At 36.2% G+C, this 26,678-nt stretch overlaps 1 protein-coding gene across 1 annotated transcript in view; it reads right to left on the reverse strand.

Moving 5' to 3' along the window:
- LOC134654120 (probable G-protein coupled receptor CG31760) overlaps positions 1 to 26,678 on the reverse strand; it is a 117,896-nt gene that overhangs the window by 30,635 nt on the left and 60,583 nt on the right. The window contains exon 2 of the mRNA XM_063509561.1: positions 19,999 to 20,028. The gene's annotated coding sequence lies outside the window, so the exon portion shown is untranslated. The remainder of the gene's footprint in view (positions 1 to 19,998; positions 20,029 to 26,678) is intronic.

The following is a 26,678-nucleotide window of genomic DNA, read 5'->3' on the forward strand; positions in this document are numbered from 1 at the left end:
GAAATAAGAAGTGCCTCAGAAGTTTAATCACTAATGATTCAATAAAGTGAAGAAAAAAAAATACATTTTTGTTTATTATTAGAAATGGGCTTACTCATGGCCACAGAATAGCCGAGGCGAAGACGTGGCCTACGATGGAGCGAGGCTGCACAGAAGCACATTCTGCACATTCTGTTAAATTACTTCGGTAATAAAGATCCGCCAAAGTAAACAAAACTGTATCTGTAACTTGGGTACGGCTAGGGTTATCAGATACAAATTTATATTTTCCTGAGAAAATTCCTGATTTGCTAATTATTATTTTTCCTGACACTCATATCGTTGGCAATGGAGGGGGGCTAGTTTTCATGGATTTTTGACAAGTACCTCCTACATTTGCACTACAGATACATTTATAAGACAAACGGCTCACGGTGGGCTGGATGGCTCGAAAAGAGGACATTCGCACTTTTTTCAGAAAATCATTTTTTGAAAAATGCTATCCGATAGAAAATTATATAAGAAACAATAAATGTGGTATACATTTTTTCGAAATAAGGCATATTGACAGCAGAAAAAAATAAAGTCTGTTTTTTTGTATGGGACCCAAAAATGGTATCTTGTTTCTCAGAAACTATTAGAGGTCCCGTCTTCTACCTTTCAAGACTTTCTTTTTCTACTTTTATAGAGTAGGAAACGATAAGCAGATTTTTTATACAGGTGCTGGTTTTTTTTTAGTCCAGTAAAAAGTCCACACATTTTTGATTTTTTCGTTTATGTCTTTTTTGGGATTCCACATTATTTTTCGGTAGTTTAATTCTATAATAATAATAAAAAGTTACACATGCGACGTTTTATTGACATATTTTTTTTGGGAAATAGTTGATTTTGGTTCAAATTTGTTGTTAGTTATGTTGGTAACAATACCGTCGCCGCATCAAATTGACTCCACAGCAACAGCGATGACGTCCACCGTCACGTCACCGGACCGGTTAGCCGGCGACGGGCCCGGGGACCGGTCCGCGGCGGGGGGACGGGCAGAATCGAAATAACGGCTCGCGGAACGCACACATATCGCGTCGCGTCCAAATTAATTATAATTATAAAAATATCGTTGTAACTACCAGTCATTAAAAATAGTGTTTACAGTCCGCTATCGTTTTATTCAGCAGTCTAGATCTCCTGGATTCATCTAAATACTACGAACTAGGCACTAGACGCAACAGTTATTACTTATGATTTTTTTCATAACTTAAGAAACATTACATCCATTATGTGTTATTATCATTTTTACTTTTAACTATCGAAAAATAATGTGGAATCCCAAATTTTTAAATTATTGTTTTATAACGTGAAGCTGTTTTTCGGGACAATTTTCACTTTGTCGGGAATCGGGAACACATGCTAAAAATCGGGAGAATCCCGCCAAATCCCGACCATCTGGCAACCCTACCCTTAATTCAAAAGTTTTGGACAATGAAAAAGAATTGCAGACAATTTTATTCATTAGGTACTTACTCGGAGATGCTTTCGGGCCCGGCCGTAATTGCAAACATTAATTCTGCTCCTGGAATTTAACTGCTTTTGGTTTATTCAATTATGTATTGCTATTAAATTTAATTTAATCAACTATTGATATTGATTAAGTATTTTAAAACTTAAATCGAGGAACAGCGACATAAATTTAGCTTGACAGGAAATGACAATCGCAGTGTTGAGCGAAAATACGTGGAAAATACTGAACGTTAATATCGCACAGCTCAATCAATTGCCTGAAATTGACATAAATCTGGAAATCAGGTATCCGTAAATTCGTTGAATCACAATGTAATTATGGCGCCTCCAATTACAAAGCACCAAAATTATTTTCAGCCGGCGCCGAATATCAAGGAACTAGTGATGTACCAATATCCAATATATATTTTAAAATGATTGGAAATATGTATTCCCTTGTCCCTTGAAATGTGCTTAGGTAATATTCATTTAAGCACCGAGTAAAACTGTAAGAAATCTAAAAATAAAAATCCTAGGTCTGAATTAGATATTGAGCGAGACGAGATCTTTTCTCAACGTTACTATATAGTTTGTTAAAGGACTGTCTCATTTCAAACATAGACAGAGAGAATTATACTATCTTTGTCTTACACTAGCACTAGCGCCCAAAAGAAACAGATGAGTATAGTTTTATTTATTCTTATTTACTGACAAATTGGTTTGCCCAACTATTTATTTAACGTTTCAGAATATACCTCCAGTGTGGGCTGGGCCGGTACTAACAACGCTTCTGCAAACAATGGACCTTTTACGGGATGCCAAAGGGCGTTTATTGGAAATGGCCGAGCTGCCGCTCTATTTACGTCCGTGGTTGCCGTGGTTTCATGATTTATTGAAATCCTATCCTACGTTAGAATGAAACTTAAATTATAACTAGAAGTTTAATAGCCACGACTTTACGGTTTCAGACTGATGAAAAGAAGCCTCGCGGATGTGCTGTTTGTGAGTAGAGCAATTTCACATTAACTACCTACCTATACTATATCATTGTGTACGAATACGAATAATTAAAAAAAAAACGGGTTGCACTCAGGGAGTGCCGGCAGAAGTGAAAACTCAATGACTAGTGCAAAATGCACTATGTATAATTGAGGTTAACGGCATCTAGCGTTAGCGTTAATTACATGAAACCTCTAAGCACGTCACTGTTAGTACTCGAGTTATATTAATACCAGTTAGAGCGAAACTAACTAGATGGCATTTAAATCAATAAAGAAAACTCAATGACATTACATGTAACAGTTTTTTATGTAATGTCATTGAGTTTTTCTTTATTGATTTAAATGCCATCTAAATGAGTGGCCATTTAAATCTTATGGTTACGTAAGACGATCTTACGCTGTCTCGAGTTTAACATTTTTTCCTCACCTCAAAAAGTGCACAGCGCCGCAAAAGAAGTTTTCACTTCAAAAATAAAACTTATTTTATAAAATTACGTAGGTATATACCTTCGATCAACACGGAAGGGATGCGGCATTCGCACTATTTCCCCTCTGCCTAGGTACAAGATCAACTGATCTAGCGCGGGTAATAAAACTAGTTGCGCTCGGATTTTTAACTAGACCGAGTCCAGACGCGCGAGTGAACACAGCAGCAGAAAAAATGCCTAATTGCTCGGTTTTTTGTTGTAAAAAGAGGTCGGGGACAGGGATGTTGCGAATATCCGCATCCGCATCCGCAACCGCGGAACTTCCGCATTATTTTCAACATCCGCATCTGCATCCGCATCCGCATAAAATCGATGCGGATTTAATGCGGATGCGGATGTGGAACAGGTCGGTACAGGAACGTCTTAGCATCGGCGTAAGTGCTAGACTGCTAGGTGATTTAGTCATTAGCCAAAAAACTTATTAGAAATTAGCAGTCAAGCGTGAGTGGGACTTAATGTACGGAACCCTTGGAACGCGAGTCCGACTCGCACATGTCCTGTTTTTTGAAATAAACATTACTAAAATGTAATATTTGACGTTTTTTATGTACCTATCTTGACATCCGCATCCGCGGATGTGAGCCTCTAAAAATCCGCATCCGCATCCGCATCCGCGGATGTCAAAAAATCGGCATCCGCAACATCCCTGGTCGGGGACATCAAATTTACAAAAAGAAGGTGTTATATTTCACATGTAATATTTCTTTTACATATCATACGTTTAATTACATTTAAACACAATTATTATATTTTAGTCTCATGTAATTGTTGGATTTATCGATTTTGCTCGCCCAGTACAAATTGCGGATCGGTCGAGCGACAAATCCGACTTCTCATCTCTCAGAAAACAATAAAATTCTTTGACGAAAATGTGTTAGTGTGCGTGTTGTGACACTTGTGATTCGTCCGTACACAAAAACAGATCGAGGTGTGCAAGATTTGTCTGTGTAGGGTGTCATTTTCTATGTATTTGTGTCGTCATTACAGATTGGATTTTGTATTTAAGTGTGTGAGAAGTGCGACTGTGTGCACCTTTCCCCCCGCAAAAAATGGCAGAAAGATTTGTACGGTAAGATATCGCTTGGGCCCCTCCCTTCCGACGTGTCGGAAGCCGGTGTTGCTCGAAGGTATATACCTTTTAACCTACCAGGTCTTCATTAGTTTGTAGATAGGTGTAACGTGTAACTCAGCATGCATTCGATGATTCGATGATTCGACGATGATGTTTCGAAGTCACTAAAAATAGTGTTTCTGTCAATAGTGATAAAATAAGTACCTAGCTCCTCTTGCTCTCAAAATTTTTCGAGAATCGGTCAAGAAATGCGACCTGCAGAGAACATCCGGACATACGTAAGCATTTATGCCCAAGCTGTAACGAAGACCTTCAAAATTTTATATTAAAGGAAAAAATGGAAAAAGTTACGCTTCCGGCAGGACTTGAACCCGCATCCTCCACAATCCGTGTGTTGCTCTTAACCAATTGAGCTACGGAAGCCTACCAGGACCTCGCAAATCTTTCCATTCCTTCCCTTATGCATACACGCCTTTGGGGTGGCGTATAGCGACATCTACCTCGCTAACGCTAACGCTCGGTCAATCAGAACTGAAGAATAACAATGGAACTGGTTATACAAAGTTATAGAACTTTAAGAATATAATAATATGTTCGACGTCAGCTGCTATAACGTTGGTTCTGTCATTGGAGCATATAACAAGTCTTCGGCGTTACGGTTACGACGCATCACATAAAACACACCAAGTTTACGTTTGGCTTTATGTCATTTATTTGGCCCTACACGCGGCTATCACATATATTGGATCCCAGATCCCATGAAACATACGTGATTATCTTACTCGTACTTAGACCGTTTACGTGACAGTGATTTTGATGATTAAATTGTTTAGTAATATTATTCTTAAAATGTAGAATTTTAGAAAATAAACGTGTTTTGTAAAACAATAATTTGATCCAGTTGCACTTGAACATGAACACACATGGTGGTATGTCCAGTGTACGTATGTGATTTTTTGGGAACTGATTAGGCAGTCTTTTTTATTTATAAACATACAAAAAAAATGTTTTATAAGACTATTTATTTCTAAATGCATCATGTTCTGTATGTCTTATAAAACAGTATTGTTTTTAGGACGTACCCGTAACGTGACTTTCTACTTCCCACTTAGCTTAATCCCTCTAAAACTCATCTTATATGCATTTTAACGGTTGAAGCCTTTTACTAAACTCAGTCTTAGATTTCTTATCTTCAAAGCACCTGCGTTTAACGACACTAAGTTAAGCTTACGTTCACTACGTACGTAGCTTACGGTTTTTATTTTGAAGATCATTCACACTGATTGGCGCACGCAAAATGTAATGAAAGTTGTGCGTGAGATGCGCACCAATCACCAAGACGACGATCGTCAAGGTCGTATCAAAACAAGATCACAACCATAACAAATTCTTTAACCAGAATTAGCTTCCCGATAAAACATACGGAAAAAACACAAATAGAATAGGTACATATTTATAATTAATCAAGATTTCTTAATTAAAGATATAATTAAAAATCTAACACAAATATTATTAAAATCACGCCCATTCATCACCGCGTAAATTGAAACATCAACCTTTCCTTCAGATTAAAAATAAATTCAGATGGAACAAAACAAACATGGCTATAAAACGACTCTTTGTGATTGTGACTGGTGTAGTGATGCATAATGATAGTATTCCCACGGGGAATATTTCACCGAATATGCGAATATTTCCCTAACGACAAAATATTGAATTACCTAATACCTATCGAGTTGCGTTTTTCTTTATTTAATATATGAGTGTAGTTTAACGCTAAGTATTATTATTTATTACATAATACATTATAAACTGAAATAGATGTCATATACTTAAAAAAAGTGACGAAGCCCTCCAGTGGCGAAGGCCGGATTCGAACCGGCGTCTTTAGCAATCCGGGCTAACGCCTTGAACCCCTTTAGCCACCCCAAGTTTATAATTTATATATAGTATGACTACTTAAAAAACACAAATAAAAATATTTAATAAAATAATTTGATTTATTTCCAAAAGTTGTGTTTATGTACACATATACATATTTTAATAAATATTTTCAGATTGTTAATAATTAAATGTTTTAAAATTTTACAGGTTCGGTTAGGTAGTAGCTTAGAGCTTCGAGCATACAGTAACTATAGAATAGGTATATCCATTACAAATCCAGATCAAATTCATAACCTGTCATTAGAATCAAAATACGCCTCCAGCGTTAGACGGCCAGTGCCATTCACTCAGGAAAATGTATGTCCCAATCCGCACGTCACTAGGCCGGTTGAAAAAAATAATTGAAATGCAGGACCACCTCGCTGCGTGTAAATTGAAAAAGCATTCGATTACAAGCCCGCGAATTGGAACCGGCTAACGGTCGGAACCGATAACCTTTAGGACTGAAACAATTATACGATACGATGTATCGAGGTAGGATGCGCCGTCATAAGGTCGTGTCGGACGCTGTCCGTATTACGATAATATCTGCTGAAATTTAACAAATATACTCTAGTTGATCATGAGCTATTCAAATTCAACACCTATAATATTTTCTGCTTTTCCCTGTTTGACTGGTAGAGAATGCTGAATGTGTTGTTAGAATTTTTATGTTTAAGTAGTTTAATTTCAATGAATCGGTCTTTGATCATGCATGAAATTACAAAAAATAAGAACATGAATTAAAAAAATAATATTAAATTGGTTTTTAACCTAAAAAATACAAAAATAAATATATACCTAGTTGATACTAAATATATAGTTTTTAAATTTTACACGATGAAGACCTAATATAACAAAATAGCTTTATATTATTTTTAACTAATACATACATCGAAAAGGATGCCACTCAACTTGAGTAGGTACTTATGTCACGACGTTGTTTTTCGGGGCAGCAGAAAAAAAAACTAAATTAAACGTAAGCGCGCAAAGTTTGATATATTGTTTATTCAATTTCTATCTGTGAGTACCTGTAATTGGCATTGTATTGTTACCTAAATCTGTATAATATGTTTGTAGCTGTTGGTACTCCTTAAAAAAAAACAAAATACATGACAATAGTTATTTGTACAACAAGAGATCAAAGTTTGATATTTCTTCGAGTGCTTATTTTGAGTCCCGTGAACTCCCGTGCAAGCGAAAGATTCTATAGTAAGTAATTTAGAATCTTGAGCGTAGGACTCAAAAGCGCACGAGATGTAAATAACTTTGATCTCGTGTAGTTCAATAGTTATTTGTACAACAAGAGATCAAAGTTTGATATTTCTTCGAGTGCTTATTTTGAGTCCCGTGCAAGCGAAAGATTCTATAATAGATTCACGAGCGTAGCGAGTGAATCTAATTTAGAATCTTGAGCGTAGTAAGGGACTCAAAAGCGCACGAGATGTAAATAACTTTGATCTCGTGTAGTACACAAAATTTTTCACCTCAGCAGTGAGAACATATTAGAGAACCCGAAAAATGTATTCCTTCTTCATCACTTACCTCTATTCACTCATGTTTTCTTAAGATATACCAACAATTAAATTCTCACCTCAGCAGCTCGAACAAGGGTACTTTGCTACTTAAAAACAGTGAGCAAAATCGAATTTTGCTCACTGAGTGAGCAAAATCGTATTTTGCTCATTTTGTCTCACTCAGTGAGCAAAATGCGATTTTGCTCACTGTTTTTAAGTAGCAAAGTACCCTTGTTCGAGCTGCTGAGGTGAAAAAAACTTTTCACCTCAGCAGTGAGAACACATTAGACAACCTGAAAAATGTAATCCTTCTTCATCACTTACATATTCACTCATGTTTTCTTAAGATATACTAACAATTAAGTTCAATCACCACAATCAAACACAAAAACAAAACGTAGTAAATTTCTGTAAAATAGGTAATATATGGAAACAACGACCATCAATTGATTGACACTTCAATCCACAACTCTTTTTTGTGAAAAAAAATATTGTAAGACACGGTCCGAATTGCGGCTACTTACTATTTGTAAACTAATAGTAGAGATTCTTAAAAGTATAATTATTTATTTTACGTGATATTCTGTGTATTTTTTGAGTTCATTATTTTAATAATACAATAAATTATGTAAAATATAGTGTTTTATCAAATCTTAAACTTTATTTTCATTAATTAATTATTAAGAATTCATACTCGTATGTGTTTTGGAACGATGCGTTCTGACGTTTTTCGGGGGTCTATTATAAACCGTCAATATACCGTTGAATGTCGTCAAACTTTTTTTTGTCTCTTTCTTTTTGCTAACGACGTGAAAGGGGCAGAGATAGGGTTTGCAAGATCTGTCAATTTTTCGGATCCGGATATTTCGGATATTAAAATTTAACGGATCCGGATATCCGGATAATTTGGATAATACGGATCTGTATCAAGAAAGGTGACGAAATTTACAACTTACATACAAGGAACAGCTAGTAAAATATAAAATGTTCATATTTTAGTTAATTACAATTATTAATAATTATTATTATCTCAAAACGATATAAATATGTATAATAAGATATTCAGTGTAGTCTTAATTAGGTATACCTATTAATAATATTATGCATTTTTTTTAGGAGGCCGTAGTCGATTTGTAACCGAAAACGCCAAAAATGAAGTAATTAAAGCAAATTTATTTCTATATATCTGCTCAGAAGAATTAATTCTAAAGGTGCCTAAAAACACCGCTTTAACTTCGGCGTTTTTTCTTAAATTTGCCATTATAAGCTCACAAAATAGAAAATGGAGAAAAAGTTACATTTATGTACTTTTATTATTTTATACCGGTGTGGTGTGATATAATTTATACTATTAAAAAACGTACTTCCTTTACCTTGGTAAAATAGCTATACCTTCAGTCGTTCGACTGAGAAAAATGGCTTAGAAAAAGTATCTAACTCATTTATTCAGTCCCCATTACAACAATCTTCCATTATAGGTATATATAATTACTGCAAAATAATGTAAAATTACTACAAAAGTTTCGGGAAATTAAGAAATTTGGGCTACAGCTTCTTAATAACGAGAAAAAAATATCAATATTAGTTACTTACTCAGCAGCACATCAAGCACATGTTATTTATGTTAACAGAAGACTGGGAACCTACACGATAACACAAAAAAGTCACTGATAACAACATGCACAAGCACTAATGATGTTCCAGGTAGACGACCCAAAGGCGACTGAGCGAAAACCTGATAACAATTACTTTAAAACATACAAATATTTACCCTTATTCCAGTCAGGAGGCATGCAGGTAGCTCGTTTTAATACTGTTACTGTTACTACTGTATAGTTTAAGCAATATTTGTATTTATTTTATGACGTTATCGCGTACCAATAACGCGACCAATGCAATATTTAACGGATCCGTGAGATCCGAAATATCCGGATCCTATGAGACGTTGGATCCGGATCTTAGATTTGACGGATATCCGGATATTTCGGATATCCGGATATCCGGATCTCAAACCCTAGGCAGAGATAATAGAATCCAAGTATTTCGAACTTGTGTTAGACCCCGCATGTTGAAATGACATTTGAATATTAAGGTCACTTGAATGTCATTTTGTCTCACTCAGTGAGCAAAACGCGATTTTGCTCACTGTTTTTAAGAATCAAAGTACCCTTGTTCGAGCTGCAGGGGTGAAAAAAATATGGTTGCTGTAAAGTCGGTTTATGGACGATACTTTTGCGTGATAACGTCATAAAAAAACATTGATGAAAAATTGCATACTTTTATTTATGAATTGAATTGAATTATTATGAGAAATGGCTCTTAGTTCAGTTGAAGGACGATTATAAAGCATATATAAGTAGATAGGTGCTTATCTTAGCAATAACTAAGTACACACTTAAGTAAAATAAGTTTTATCCGAAACGACTGTTTTCCATTATTCATCTATATAAAGGCTACTACATAAATATCTGTATATACGAGCCTGTTTGTTACACGAGCGAATATTAAACGGATGATTACGTAGACTATCTCTGGGTCCCCTGTGACGTTTCCAATGTTTAAATTTGTCCAATACCGTGAAATTGACGATTAAATTTATGATCTACATGTAATGGATCTTCGTGACAGCTTGGAAGACAACTTGTTTTATCATTCTAGATTTTGTGAAGTTTCTTTCTGTTAAGAAATAATGACTGGTACCATAACAAGTACTTTTTAATGTATTTGAGGTAAACCGTTTATGAAAATGTAAGTAAGTAAGTAAGTAACATTACGTAAAACATTCATGTTGAGTGTTTTTTAAACCAAAGAACGATCTCTTCCAGACAACATTTAGGTAGGAGCTGCAAAAACTAAATTAAACTAAAAAGCAGTATTAATTAGCCATTGCAATTAAGACGTTTTTTGCTACATACTGTTCCCAATGTTCCCATGTTATCTGCTACGCTTGTAGCGCGTAGCTCGCGCTGTTAGTCATACTGCCTTATTCGAACTTCAAGATATTCACAAGAGACGACATGTACTAGATCCATTCTAGATACGTTATAGTTTAGTTTTCAACTAATTCTCTTTTGCAGCTCAATTCGGGCAGCCAATGTCACTTTTACGTTAGATAGAGTTAGATATCTATTAGATGTGAATTGGATCTATAAGTAATATCTTGTGGAAATCGGTCAAGAGTATCTCCAGAATCGCGGAAATGTCAAATTTGACAGGTTAGATCCTAAAAATATAGTTATCGTATCTTGGTGATGTCTAAAAGATATCTTATAGATATCTATTTCAAAATCCGAATCGGGCCCAATGTCTTATTAAACTATTGTGCAATTTGATAGATGTTGGTTCTCCGAATAATAAATAAATAAAATAACGTAAAAATGTTTGCTTGCATGAAAATACTCACCCTGTAAATATACTTTAGGTGCTGTAGCTAAACCTCATTAATATTAGCTTTATCTGTATGCAAGAAGAGCCATCCTAGTTTTTTCAATTACCCAGTAAAATGCCGTGCTAGGAGCGCATTTTCCCCAGTAATAATATTAACGCACGCTGCGTTGCATATTAATTCTGTATCCCAGTAGCCTTCGTAGCTTTGTGAAGGTCTAGTATAATAACCAAGTTAACGACTGGAGGCATTCCTTCCATATCGTCAAAGACAAACATCATAAAGACTCCAATTTTACCTACAATTTTTCCCGCGCGCCTGCGCTGTGTCCGCTCCGTGCACCCACGCGACATTGCGGACGCCCTTATTCATTTAATTAGCAAACCTTTGATAAACTTTGTCTATTTCTTTCTTTATAAAATTATGTAGAGAGATTATCGACGGCTTGTCAGACTTGACGCGCGTTTAAAATAGGGGCTAAAGGCTAAATTGTACAATTGCATTATAACAATATTATTTTTCGTGATTCTTTTCCAACAGTTTCTAAATTAACTCATTTCTATGGCAACACGTTAGATTCGATGAAATATACCAATGTGTTTTCATTAAAAGGCCTGCCTATTTTCATTAAAATGTTTCACTTCGCTAAGAAAGTGACTTTGTAAGAAGATTGACAGCCTGCATTACTAACTAGTCTCTGATACCGTCAAGTGCAAATATTCCAGTTCATTCTGTCCTCGCATTCTTACAACTCATATTCATTTTATGCGGGTTTGTCTCTTGTATGTGGAATGGAATAGTCCTCAGTTTTAAAGCACTAAAGCTAGCTGGGTATGCGAAAAATTAATTAGATATACTCTTTACCCGGAACACTGGTTTGTTCATCATAAAAATAATGTATTATACAGCTTGGCAAAAAAGAATAGAAATTAAAATGTTGCCAACATTCTAGAACGGCAACTAGTGTCGTCCCTTTCAAACCAATGTATATGTCGCAGTCGGATTGTATAATCCGCCGTATTACATTACCGTTTTAGAAAACAGGGGCGTTTTGAAATGCGGCGGTTCGACGATTAGCCGGATTGAATGCGGCTGAATGAAAATCCGCCGGAATGTATTCGGCGCCATACGTTCTTCAAGACGGCTAGCCGTAATGTAATACAGCGAGTCATTAGCCGCCGCTTTGACAGTTTTTAGTTCCCATTTTTAACACTCGTGGCGCTGCCTGACATAACAACAACAAACTATGAAAAACGCTGGGGTGTCCATCAAATCTGGAGTTCGTCGGACTGTTTCTTTTCAAAAAACATTTCCTTTGCAACTTAACTAGACGGAGCCCTGCTTCGCGGGGCTCCTATTTCTGAGCGGTTTGCCCTTCGGGCATCTGAAGCTACCTAACGAACCTAACCTACCTAGCTGTTGATTTAGTGAGACGTCCGTGAAAACATTACACTTTGGGGAAAAAAGCGTAGGTTAGGTTAGGTTCGTTAGGTAGCTTCAGATGCCCGAAGGGCAAACCGCCCAGAAATAGGAGCCCCACTTGCGGGGCTCCGTCTATTTAAGTTGTGAAGGAAATGTTTTGGAAAAGAAACACATGTAGTGCGGTGGGACCATGGTAAAAATAAATTAAATTGCAAACATTGTCAATCTCCGGTTACGTAGGCGACCGAAACAATGGTCACTCTACAACATAAATAGTAGATACGATGCGGCTAAACGTAGGCCGCCTTATTGAAGAACGTATCGCAATGACAATCCGGCTAATCGTCGAACCGCCGCATTTCAAATCGCCCCTGTTTTGTAAAACGGCTAGCCGTAATGTAATACGGCGGATTATACAATCCGACTACGACATATATAAGAAAACGGGACGACACTACAGTGTTGTCAGTGTCACTTTTTAATTACTACTCTTTTTTGCCAAGCTGTAAGTATCTCAGACCACAAAATAATTGTGTAGGTGTAACTGCATAAGAAAAGACTTGTGAAAAACAGACACTGCACCGTGCTGATGCATAAAGGACCAAGAAAATATAAAAAAACACTTTCAGCACAATTTTATCCTCCTCATTGCATGGCTAGGCTAAACCTGGATTTAAATGCCCTTTTTTAAAGGGTCTAGTCAAGATGACAATCGTTTGCGGTACGACAACAATGCTATCTGTCTCTCTATAATATGGAAGAGTGATAGAGTGACAGATATCATTTCTTTGTCATACTCATAGCGCAAACGATTGTCATCTTGGCTAGGCCTCCAGGTGTGATAGTACAACTCTTTCAAAACCAAAGTTTACAGTTCCCACAGTTAATTACTGTTAATCCTACGAGATCACAATAGCCACACTTTGTTTGTGCTGAAATCATACTTTATGGTTGAGTATCAAATAAAAGCGTATATGGAAAAATACGAGTAGTTGATATTGCTGGTTTTACAAAACATTTACTCGCAGCTCTTAATCCGTTAGCTTACGCTGAATCCGCGCATCATTTAAACCCAACAATATCCTGGAGGCGTATTCCGACTGTAATTACAGGTTATGAATTTGATCTGGATTTGTTACTGGATAATCATAATCATACTGGAGATCATAATCTGTTAAGGTGACAGTCCTTTCCAACCGCAGCTGCACTACTGTTCATTTTACTATGGAAATTGACAGTAACAGCGACGCGTTCAGTACCAGTAGTGCAACTGCGGTCAGAAATGGAATGTTACCCTTAGTGTTAAAAGTGAAATTAATTCAACTAGAAACGTCACTTAAGACATTGACAGATCATTATTTAATTATAAAACGGGATTTAATCTACGATTTAAAACTTATCTCCGACGTTTTGAGGACGGCATTGTCCGCGTGGTCTCGTAGAAAGACAAGTTTCAGTTCGAGTCTTTCTCCGTGAAAGTTTAAACAGTGGATTGACAGATTAGGTATATCCATAACAAATCGAGATCAAAGTCATAACCTGTACCTGTTAATACGAATACGCTCCCTACATTGTCATAACTCCTACCGGACCGCATAATCCAGTCGGTGTTTTTATCGGTCAGTCTCGGTGTTTTTATTTAGCTAGCTGTTTCCAGGCGACCGGACGGGAGGTTAGGATAACCTCATTTCCTTTGCCTGTCGCGCTTATAGAATACCGCCTATCTTTTCTTTAATGTTTGTCTTCGAGGGATGGAAAATATATTTTTATCGCTGTACGTGACACTAGCACGTTTTCTGTTTCAATCACTGATAAGGATAAAAGTTACAAAACGAGGTATCTGCCAAACGTCTGAAACCCTTTTCAAAACGTTTTATTAGAGGATGTCTTGTTTTTGGTCAAAGCTATATCACAGGCACTCAAGAACAATTGAAATACTCAAGTACTTTCAAATGTAAACAGTGTAATATACTAAATTGGTTTTTAAGAATTTAATAATTTACTCCGCCGTATTTCAAGATTGCGCTCTGCGAAACTTAACTTCGCTTAACATAATGAGTTGACCTAAATTGGGAAACTCATTAACACGGATTAGAAAGCAAACTTGGTTTATGAATTTTTTACCAACTATCATTATGAATGAACACGCGTCACGCTTACTTCGCAAACGCGTAGCAAATTAGATTCATTTGCAAGTATGATTGAATTTGAAGACCAATATGACATTAATGTTTTCTATCCATGTTTCCTTTTGTGTTCCGTATCTGGAATTTTAGATAATTAATATTTTAATTCACTACTATACTTAATATAAATTATAAACTGAAATAGCTGAAAAAATATACCTACAATTAAGTACTAAAGAAAAAATGGCCCAGCCCTCAGTGGCCGAGATAGTAAATCGAACCAGCATCGACGGCTTAATGTGGTTGTTTTATGCGATCAACGGAATGGCGGAATACATAAAAAAAATTACGTTAGATAATCTAATCTAATGACATACTTAATCTATGTTGTTTCACGCGGTATAGGCAGCGGCAAGCGCATTTTCATTGTAAAGACACATTAACAGGATAATAAAATTATCACACGAAGACGAGGGATAAACGAGTTAAGTTAGGTATCTAAATAGCTGTAAGTTATGCCTAGCCTTGTGTCTCGCTAGCTATTACCTAATGTCTCGCTTGAAAGCAGTCTCTCAAGCATGAACACAAAACGTACCCATCTAATTTGCTGAGAGTCCAGCACGTAATCAAAGTCTCCTTTGCCAGCAACAAGCCTCCAGTTACAATAAGGTGTTCGCGAATTTCGGAACAAAGAGCAAATGAGATTCCCAGCAGCCTCAGAGCAGATTCAAAGTGAATTTACTTACTCGGGAAGATTTGCTTCCGAGGCTACATTTTGCGTTAAGTGGAATATATTCTTATAGAATTTTTAAAACGTGTCTTAAGGTCTAATGAAAATGTTGAGTGCTTTGTCAAAGTAAACTTTATATTCAATAGCATTCAGCAAAACTTGGGTATTATTTATGTATCCTATTTCCAAAAATGTATTTGATGTACCTAAAATGTACTTTAATACAATTGCTGGATAAGTTTTAGTCGTAGTGCAAAAGTTAGCTAAGACGAACTCTATTTAATAAGTAGCATGTGTTGAAAATTGGAAAGCAGAAATAGGTAAAGTATGCAACATTACTTTTACATGTTCAAGTCAAATATTAAGTACCTAAATTAAATTATAAAACTTTAGATACATATTAGGTAATTTTGATATTGATTTGGCATAGAAACAGGTAAGTACCGTAAAACGGGGTGAGTAGGTTTCGCGGGGAGAGGTGGGTTATGAATGGGGAGAGAAGGTTTGAGAGGGGGGTGAGAAGGGATTTTAAGGCTACTGCTACAAAAATAATGTATTCCAATTTAAAATGGAGCTATAGTATTACGTATTATAAAAAAATCGATCCAACAATCTTCCAAAATCACCTTTGTATGAAAACCCCTCTCACCCCAAATACGAGGCACTACGGGGTGAGGTGGGTTTTCCTCTTTATCGTCAAAGTTACGAAATGGAAATACCCAAAATGAAATAAAAACTAAAGTACAAACGTCCGGAACACTTATTATATTATACACCATTCACTTTTCATATGTAAAAATAAAATGTTATCGAGGTTTGAATTTCAGTTTTGACCCTACTCACCCCATTTTACGGTAGTTAGCTAGTAGCTTAGCTAGCTTTCCCTGATATAAAGTTTTAAATATATGAAGCATTATTATTTACATATATGTTTTAATTTCTGGTCGGTACATGAAAAAGTATAGGTAGGTAAGCATTGTTATCTTAGTTAGAATATTAAAATAATAGAGTCCATCTAAGCTAATACCTATACCTAGTTTGACAGAACGGTTTTTGGAAGAGTCTTTATAGAAATATTAGAAATTAGATGTTTATGGTGACTTTACGGTACCTACCTAGTTAAGACTTTCGTAGAACTACTAACAATTCCTACGAACGTGAAGTTTTCTAACGACAATTTCCATATAGAAAATTATTTTTCGTAAAAAGTTTCCATTTCTGGAAAACGCTCGTTTAATTTGGAAGAAACTTCTTTACGGGCCGCAACAATTGAACATGCGACGTCGTAGGCGTACTCGTAATATACCTACCAGACTCGGGAACTGGAATTGTAAATGTTTTCACAGCGTTTCGTGCCGCATTCAGTACTGATACTTCATCCAGGCTTTGGTCTTCGGTTGACGCCGAACGCTTCATATATTTAGCTATTTATAAATAGCTAAATATAAATATAAAATATTTCTATACTTAGTTTTTTTTGCATTAGAAATAAGGTAAATAATCTTGATGTGTCTTTTAATTGAAAAACACATTTTAAAAATAAGTTATGGTAAATATGTAACAATTATGAATCTAATACGATCTTTTATAGTCTTCTGCTTTCATAAGTAATAGTTATTGATTTTTAAAAAGTGTTTTTCAATTAAAAGACATGTCAAAATCGCTTACCTTCTTTCAAGTTCTTTCTAATGCTATTAAAAGAAACGAACTATAGGACACACCATACGCTTGCGAATGGTGATGTGAATGTATTAAAACATTCGTGTTTTTTCAAGCGGTGTCGGTTTTTTGATGCTTATTACCACGCGAACCTCAACTGTACATAAACTGTCAAAATTCATGTCAAATATAAAAACGATTCATTCGTGAATCTACTTATTCGCGAGCCCACTCGCACTCCGCATTCTCGAATAGGTATATCACACCACCCTACTTATGCAAACTTTTGTACACTTTACAACCTTTGTACTTAAGCATATCAGTAGCCCGAATTAAACCTGTGTAATTAACAGAAAAGTCTCTTGTTCCTCTTCATTATCACTACATAGTATAAAACAAGCTTTCCGCTGTCTGTCTGTCCCTATATATGCTTAGATCTTTAAAAGTACGCAACGGATTTTGATGCGGTCTCTTTTTAATAGATAGAGTGATTCAAGAGGAAGGTTTATCGATATTAAACTTTCGTGAGACATATTTTAAACTGTTTATACGACAACGGTTTCACTCACTTGAAGCCTCACTCGAGCCTGAAGATGGACCCCCGAACGGCCCGAAACATGTCGCCAATAGCGACTAAAAATTCAAGTGAGTGAAACCGTTGTCGTATAAACAGGAAGGTTTATGTATAATTTGTTAACCCCTGCGAAGCCGGGGCGGGTCACTATTTTATTATAAGAGCCATTCATATGCGTGTAAACTTTTCCACAATTTACGAATCTTTAAACGAATATTTACGTATATTCTTGAGTTACGAGTAGGTATGATTTCAAGGTTGGCGTATAACGCAATAGTCGATACAAATACAACAATCCGCCGGCCTGGCTTAGGACATTTTACTGTATTCCGTCTGTGAACTGTTTCCACGCCCGGTTTGTTTCGTAACAGCCGAGTTGTTCGCCGAGAGCTCTTTTCAAAACTTCTTTTGTATGAGCTCGAGTAATAAATCACAGCTGCAGGGTGGAATTCGCTCACTTTCGTCCCCGAATTTCGAACGGAGTAGACTTTTCGTATACTGGGTAGCAGAAACCAAATCTACAAATGTAGGGCGAGTATTTAAAATTAACGGGGTTATTTCAAACATTTAATGTTAAAGCTTGTAAATGCAGTTTGTTCATGCCTACTAATATTATAAATGCGAAAGTAACTCTGTCTGTCTGTCGCCTCGTTCATTGCTAGACCGATTTAGATGAAAATTGGTATGGAGATGAAAATTGGTATGGAGATAATAAGTAGTATGGTTTTTAACAATTGTCATCATCGTTCCCCGTTTTAATAGGCTAAGTATGTGGTGGTTAGCAAAATATAGACGATAACACGTTAGACGGTTGGTGATGAACTGAATGTATTATTATTTTTAAAAGCAGGAAAAAGAGTTTGCAAGAAACTCAGAATCGGACGGTTTGGAAATCAAAGGGAACTGTTTGCCCAGTATTACTAAACAAAAATGTTTATTTTGAGTTTTAAACACGAGTAGTCGAGTAGGTACCTTAATTATTTCGGGTAATTTATTTCGTCCACCCTGTATAGTAACTTGAGGACTGTTAGACAGGCACGTGATACCGGTCACCTGGGGGTCCCTCACCCTCGATAATTGGAAGGGGTCGTAATTAATTGTGAAGTTTCACGGTTTTACCTCAAAACTAATAATTCTGCCTACAAGTACCTAAGCCTTGGATTTATCCGATACCTTAGTGTATTTCAGCAATTTGTAATCATTAGTAACCGTTGATGGGTGCACTGAGAGAGAAAATTAAGGTGAATCAACATACAGGGTGAACATTTTGATGCAAAAATAAAATGTAGATTAGCACCATGTACCTACAGAGTTGATAGAGATTTTGAGTAATGGTTATTATAAATATAAAATTCATTTTAATTTTTACAACTGGGTGATTTACGTAATTAAAGTAACATTTTTACAATATACATCCTATGTTAATGCCATTTTTTTGTCAACTGCAAAAAAAATCATTCATATGACATATTTTAACCCTTATCTTGGCATTGTAACACCCGTGATACATGGAACTTTAAAAAATCTAGCAGGTTAACTTTATTACCTAACAAAATAATTCTGCCATAAATATGTCGAGCTACCCTCCTTTATTATAGAAAAAAATAATGGAGACAAGTGTCATTGTAAATTAATTACTAGTAATCAACATGGCGCCGCGGAACCAACAAATTTCGTTTCTTACTGGAAGTTTTGCACTTATTTCTTAGATTAATATGTATTTTCCTATAATCTACATTTTGATGCATTAACAATCTGTTAGTGTATAAATATTTCCATTGCGGTCGAATTTTAAAAGATTTAATAAACAGAATCTTACATGAAACTGTTATATTTGATACATTGCCAAGAACTCAGAAATGTACATGTCTAAAGGATTGTATTACATTTAATACATTGCCAAGTTGTCATCAAAATAGGTTTACATGTTTTTAAATATTTTTTATATTTGTGGGGTTACAAAACATGTTTCAAATGTGTCATATTAGTTATCGTATTGTTTAGTTACTGAACTTTGATTTTTTTAAAGTACTAGATGATTTTTAACTGTATATTCGTACGCTGTAGCATTATTGCTACGCCGTAGCTCGTAGCGCGAGAAATTATGTGTATGCCAAAAAATTCCCCATAAGTAATTTTTTTTTTAACTTTTATTTATTTGTTTACTTTTCCTTTTTGTTGACGAGTTTTTTGAAACTTTATGGGATCAAATTTTTCTTCCATGTGATAAGGTATTCGTGGATATAATTGATTGTTACAGGTTTAATAGTCATCTGATGCTTTAGATTGCGTTTAATAAACAATAAATGATGATTTCTGTTGCACTATATGTTTTATTTTTATTATAATCCAATTTTTTTTCTAAAAAGTAGGTAACTGGTTTGTTGAGGTATTGGCATTGTATCAAATATGATACATATGATTTTCCGAAACTGGAAAGCCTAGGATTTTTTTCCTTATTTTTTTATAGTCTAGAATAGGTAATAATAGGTGACCAAAAACTAAAAAAATATTTATATTTAAGATATTTTGAGCCTTGCCAAGATAAGGGTTAAAGGTCCCTATTTCTGGTTAACGCTTTAATGAAGAGGATGATTGTTTTGGGAATAAATGATTTTGATTACTTACCTTGTCTGTTCAAATCATGCCTGGCTGGATCTGAAAGCAAAGAGGAAAAATGTTTAATTAATTATTAATATTGACATTACAACAGAAAATGAAAATGTTACATTACACATGTTACAGAAAATGAAAATGTTATATATTCAATGTTTAGACGCTTACAGATCGTGCGTCAAAAGTATCTACACATTCTCTAAAAACAATAATTGAATATCTTTAATTATGTAAGACAATTAGACTGTAACATATACTTTTGAACGCGTTTTGAAGAAATATACCTATCTCTAAGTGTAAGTGTAAGGCCTGAGTGGACGCTCGAGTTGGGCGTGCAGCGGGGCGGGCGTGCGGCGTGCATGTTAAACAAATGCAAACGTATAGGAGCAGCCTTAGTGCACGCTGCTTAAATCACTTGCGATCCCGACGCCACGCTGCACGCCCCGCCGAACACTCCGCTTCGAGCGTCCACTCAGGCCTAGAGTACCTATTTATGTCAGTATAGGAATTCCTTATGGGATTACGCCCTCGCCACTCGGCCTCGGTCAGTTGAAAGGTTTGGTCACTTTTTTCAGAATATGACATCTATTTCAGTTTATAAATTGTGTTTGTCTCTGTTTTATTACTTAATTACTGTTATATTACGCTCGTAGCACTACGTAAAAATATTTCGTAACTTAGGCATACTGCAACGAAAATGAGGCGGGTGGGTTAACTTTTTTGGGAATTTTTAAATTAACTAAACTTCTTAAATATTGCGTACCTATTTAACCATAACCCAAGAATCAATTTATATATTCTTTTCTCATGCACTTTATATATTAAGTATCTTACTGTTTTCGTTTTTAGGGTTCCGTACCCAAAGGGTAAAAACGGGACCCTATTATAGTTTGTAGCTTTCTAATAGAGCCCGAAGGCTAATCCTATTGTCTATTGTTAAGTAAAACCGCTCGTGCCACGTGCCACAACCACCTGCATAAAAAATCGGTACTTCGGTTACTGAGTACCGGCGAGTCGAGCGCTACAGAACCAGTCTAAAATGTGTCATCGAGATGCGTAACAAAGGCGCGTTATCGGAGAGCGCACCTACACTGGTTTTTTGAGCGTTGGACTAGCCCGCGTTCAGGTGCCAAATAGAATAATTAGGACCCTTTTTTGCAGGTAAGTATTAGCACGTGCGGTTTTACTGAACAATAGACAATAGGATAAGCCTTCGGGCTCTACTTGAAAGCTACAAACTATACTAAGACTTCGCTGTCCGTCCGTCCGTCCGTCTGTCACCAGGCTGTATCTCACGAACCGTTATAGCTAGACAGTTGAAATTTTCACAGATGATGTATTTCTGTTGCCGCTATAACAACAAATACTAAAAACAGAATAAAATAAAGATTTAAGTGGGGCTCCCATACAACAAACGTGATTTTTGACCGAAGTTAAGCAACGTCGGGCGGGGTCAGTACTTGGATGGGTGACCGTTTTTTTGCTTGGTTTTTTTTTCTTGTTTTGCTCTATTTTTGTCGATGGTGCGGAACCCTCCGTGCGCGAGTCCGCCTCGCACTTGGCCGGTTTTTTATCCAACATAGTTACTAAAGCGACACCCGTAATTATTTATGCTTTTATGAATACAAAACTCATAAAGAGTGCTCTGGGACTATGCAATAAACAAAACAAAAATCCTGCATTGGAATTCTGTGACGAAAAATATATTTGAGTTCCATAAAAATTGAAAATATTCATTCATATTGAAAAATTCAGAAATTGAATGGGAACAACGAAACTGCATAAAATTTACGTCACCTCCACGGGATGCAAACAAATTAAAAACCTGCAGATATTTTGGAGAAAGGGATTTGAGTCACACTGAACGAATATAACATTTTTAAATAAATACATGCTAACGAGTTAGATTTTTATGGAACGCCACATTTTGCAATGTTATATGTCCCGTATAAGTATGTTATACGCTCATGGACAAATAAATTTAGAGGAACGCAAAACAAAAAGGTTGAATACCTACTAATTTTGAAATTACTTTAGGTGCTGGCCGGTGATTAAATCTTTTTTTTGTGTTCCTCTAAATTTGTCCATGATTATACATATTATATGTCCAGGCCCCGTGGTTCTATACTAAAATACGGTAACACGCTCCAAACAGCAGCTATCTAATTTGTTTGCACTATTTAGAACACCCAAGGGATCTGAAGACACGTTCCTAATTCCCAATTTAGATTTAACGCATTAATTTAAATTGGCCAAGTTGTTAAACTAAGCACGTTTGGAGCGACTTAATAGTAGGCATGAATGAAAATTATACGACAGTTTCCAACACCATTAGACTTGTCGACTTCTGTGCTCTCTACTTTATATTGAGATGTTTAACTTAGAAATAATATGTTTACCTGCTATACAAGTTAGAAATACCTTTCACAATGTCCTGTTTGAACCTATATCAGGCGTGTCTCACTCCGCGATTTCGTCGCTTTGCTACAGGTAGCTAAAAGTACATCCGTTCGCCCCCAATTTTGGGGAAAGCCATAAGCCGCGCGTGGCGCTGTCGCCACCTAGCGGCCATATCTGTGCTGATCGTAACAGACGCGTTTTGTTAGAGAGTGAGTCTTCTGTACTTAGTACTATTATTTATTCTGTGCCTATATCTATTCCATGTCCTATTAGATATTACTCAAGTTAGACCGAATGATGTATGATTAGATGAGGATGTTAGTTATCTTTTGCAAAATAATTAACGTTTCTCCGCCATATTTTTAGTTAATTTACCTAAAATCTCTTAATTAACCCTTAAACTTGTTGATTTTTAAACAGATTAAGAGAGATAAAAATTAAAGGGTAAAAACAACGGGTTGCACTCCGGGAGTGCCGACAGAAGTGAAAATTCAATGACTAGTCCAAAATGTCTGCAGCACTATGTAACAGCTATGCACAGTGAGCTTAAATTTGTAGCGTCCATTGTTTAAAATTCGAATAGAAATTGTAAAGTTACCTTGCAGACCTCGCATCTAAATATATTTGGTCATGATATTTTGAGTTTTATTCACCAGTGCGATTTCATCAAGATGTAGCTTTATTCAATTATATTTGAGTGATATAAAGTTAGAATGTAACTGTGAGATCCTCGTATTTCAGCCCGTAAAAGATTAGAACCTTTTTCATGTAATGTAATTGAGTTTTTCTTTATTGATTTAAATGCCATCTAAATGAGTGGCCATCTAAACCTTACGGTCACGACCGTGATCGCCTTACGGTCATGTGATCGCCTTACGCTGTCTCGAGATCATTTTTTCCCCACCTCAAAAAGTGCTCAGCACCGCTAAAGAAGTCTTCACTTCAAAAAATAAACAAACATGAGATACTTACCTTAAATAATTACTCTCGAAAGTGACAAAAAGTTGTAAAAAGGAATTTCACAATGAAAAATTCACCTGTAAGTAAGTACAATGCACAGCACAAAGTACATTTCATTATACAAATAGGTACCTACAGAGCACCTCGTCTGTGGTCTCTGCGAGCTCAGACAATGGACGAGATATTGGACTGGATGGAATCAATATCCATTAGCGTGCATGAATATAGTTTTAGTAGATGCATTTGGAACTATTTAAGCTAGTTTGAATTGCTAATCAGCCAAATGGACTTCAAAAATCTACATTGGTATAGGTACAGTAAAGTAATAATAGGTACATTAATGCTAGCGGATGAAATAACGCGCCAAAAGTATTTGCCACTCTTGAATTATTTTTGAAATAGAGATAAATCTCTACAGTTCACGTTGAATAGTATCTATTAAAATTTATATCTATATAGAGGCTTATCTATTATTGTTAAGCTATTAGAGAAGTCGCGTTTAACCCGCTATTTTTGATGCTGTCTGTACTATAGTAATGTTGAGGGTGTTAGGGCCGTATTGTCGTCACAATGATCTTTTGTTTTTTTTTATTAAACTTACAGTCAACCGGCCCGGGGTGCGAGAGAAAATAATAGTAGGTATATATTTTGCATGATACAATTTGTAGGTAAATGTCATTCCCGGTTTTTATCCCTATTCACCCCAGTCAACAGTAGCTATTCTACACAAGTTTGTTTTGTTAAATAATGTAAATATCGAGTTCCTCTAGATAATTATATCGAGAAGTTTCCTTATCCAAAGAAAAACGCGTTTATTATTGAAGCCGAGTTCATAAAGCCACTTAATATTTACAAGATCCAAACCAAGAACGACGCGTGACAAGAATTCCACCGCTGCCACAAAAATAAAAGTGCGGTGCTTTTTTTGAAAGAAAATTTATTTTCGTCACTTGGGACTCGAAACTAAAACACCCCCAGCGTCTCTCTTGCACTTCGTTTTCGTAATTTATTTGAATTCGGAAACCTGCCGATGCTCCACCCTGTACCTCGTACTTATTCTGTGCGGCCACTGTCGCGTCACAGTAGTCTACAAATATTTTTTCAACTATGACAATCTCAGCCTTACGACTAAGCTTGTTGAGTACCTATAGATAGTCCCATACCTAAGATGAAGTTTATTTCAAGTGTGAACCTTCTTTAGTACTTCGAATATTGTGGTAGGCCACTTGTTACACCGAGGAGTTCCGACCTTTACAATAGTTTGCAAGAGTTAGTGCTTTTTATCTTATCTCGTGCCCTTTACGGATGCACTTTGATCGTTGCCTTTTGTGCTCATCCCTTTCTAACTAAAGCCTTAAGGGTAAGCCTATTTACGTGTCTCGGAAACTTTTTTGTTCCTCTCTTTTAAGGCGGGCTTAAGCCCCCTCCACACTCATGCGCGAATTGCGGCGCGAAGCCGCGAACGCGAGTGTGGTGTTGGAGTCGATTTTTGCCCGCGCGTTCGCGGCTTCGCCCGCGATTTACGTTCATAGTCTGGAAGGGGCTTTAGGTTTTATTACGTAGCGCATAACACGTAGACATAGTCAGTAGAAATGAACAACTAACCTATAAAAATACTTAAAGACTCCGTTTATATTATACAATCATTTCAGGTTCAAAGCCTTGGCCCGATAGTGCGATTTCTTTGAAAGCTTTTATCAATCCCGGAAACATAATCTTATTTTCCAGTCTATAAATTTCTATATAATTATCTAGTTAGCTGGATACTAGGACTAGCTTTTATGATATAGGATGCAATCGACGCAAACGAGCAGCCGAATCGACTGATGGTAAGCGATTACCGTCGCCCATAGACATTCGCAACACCAGAGGGGTTGTAATTGCTTTGCCGGCCTTTAAGATAGGAGTACGCTCTTTTCTGGAAGGTTTGATGGTCGTATCGGTCCGAAAATACCACAGGCGACATTTCATTCCACAGTTTAGCTGCACGAGGCTGGAAGTTTCTGGAGAAACGCACAATTGAGGGCCGCCAAAATGTTGCGAAGGGCGATGGCGGAAAGAAGCGGCAGGGGTTAATCTGAACAATTTCTCGGAGCACTCCCCGTGGCAAGCGAGGCTACATCTCTACGGAGCGCCAAGGAGTCAAGCCGATCTGTAATACGCTGGCAGCTGACGATTCGAGTCACCTAACTACAGTATTATAACAAAGGATCTAATAAAATGAAATAGTTTCATCAAATATTTATTTAGATTTGCGTTGTTATAAGTTTTTACACTAAGTACTATAAAAAAAACAACGGGTTGCACTCCGGGAGTGCCGACAGAAGTGAAAACTCAATGACATCTTACGTCTTACGCTCTCGCGAGTTTAACATTTTTTCCCCATCACAAAAAGTGCACAGCTCCGCTAAAGAAGTTTTCACTTCAAAAATATAAGCTTTAATTGACGTCATATATTTACTGAAATAAAAAGATGAAAATTCGACTTGACTCAGAAAATCGTTTCATTCTGAGATGGTTCATAAAACGTTATATTACAAAATAGCAAATTCAAATTGTTACCATATCATATCAGACTGTAAAATTGTTTGGACTTAGTAAAATCAATATTATTTATTACCAAAATTAATTTAAACTCATACTTACCTACAAAGTCTAAGAATAGCTAATTCTGTACAAAATATTACATACTTACTACGGTTTTGAGGCTTTTCACGCGCCTAATTTTGAACCAAAGCGCGGCGCTAACGCAAAAGCCTTTATCATTTCAAGCTGAATAATGCATTAGAATTTTCATACTTCGTTCATAAAGCTGACCCGAGTTTTCTTGTAAATCGCCGGCACGACTCGCCTCGCCCGCGCAACGACATCTGTTTAATATTTCGCGAGAAATTTGTTTCGAGTGATAAATCGCCTTCCTACCCTGTTCTACAATTTAGGTTGGCTTGGGCGATTAGATAATACTTTTAATCATCTGTAGACCAATATTTATTTCTGAATAAATGTTAACTCTCCTGGGCCATCTGCTTAAGATTTTACATTGATCGTGTGTTACCATCCACAAAAACCTCCACCCAGTCCACCTCAAAAGTCACATCACTTTTTTTCCTACTTGTGTTTTTTAATTGCCATGCGGCCATGGTAATTTAATTTAGGTACCCATACCTTCCTCTATGTAAATTCTAAAGTTTCTAAACAGTAGGTACCTAACAGCGTTTTCCATGGCTATTATGTATGATGTTAATAAACCTAGAGTAATTAAAATGTATGAAGGTAACTACATAATGTATTATACTCCTAGATGTTAATCTATCCTATCCATTTCCATACAC

Source organism: Cydia amplana, chromosome 14 (genome assembly GCF_948474715.1).
Source record: "Cydia amplana chromosome 14, ilCydAmpl1.1, whole genome shotgun sequence".
Taxonomy (NCBI): domain Eukaryota; kingdom Metazoa; phylum Arthropoda; class Insecta; order Lepidoptera; family Tortricidae; genus Cydia; species Cydia amplana.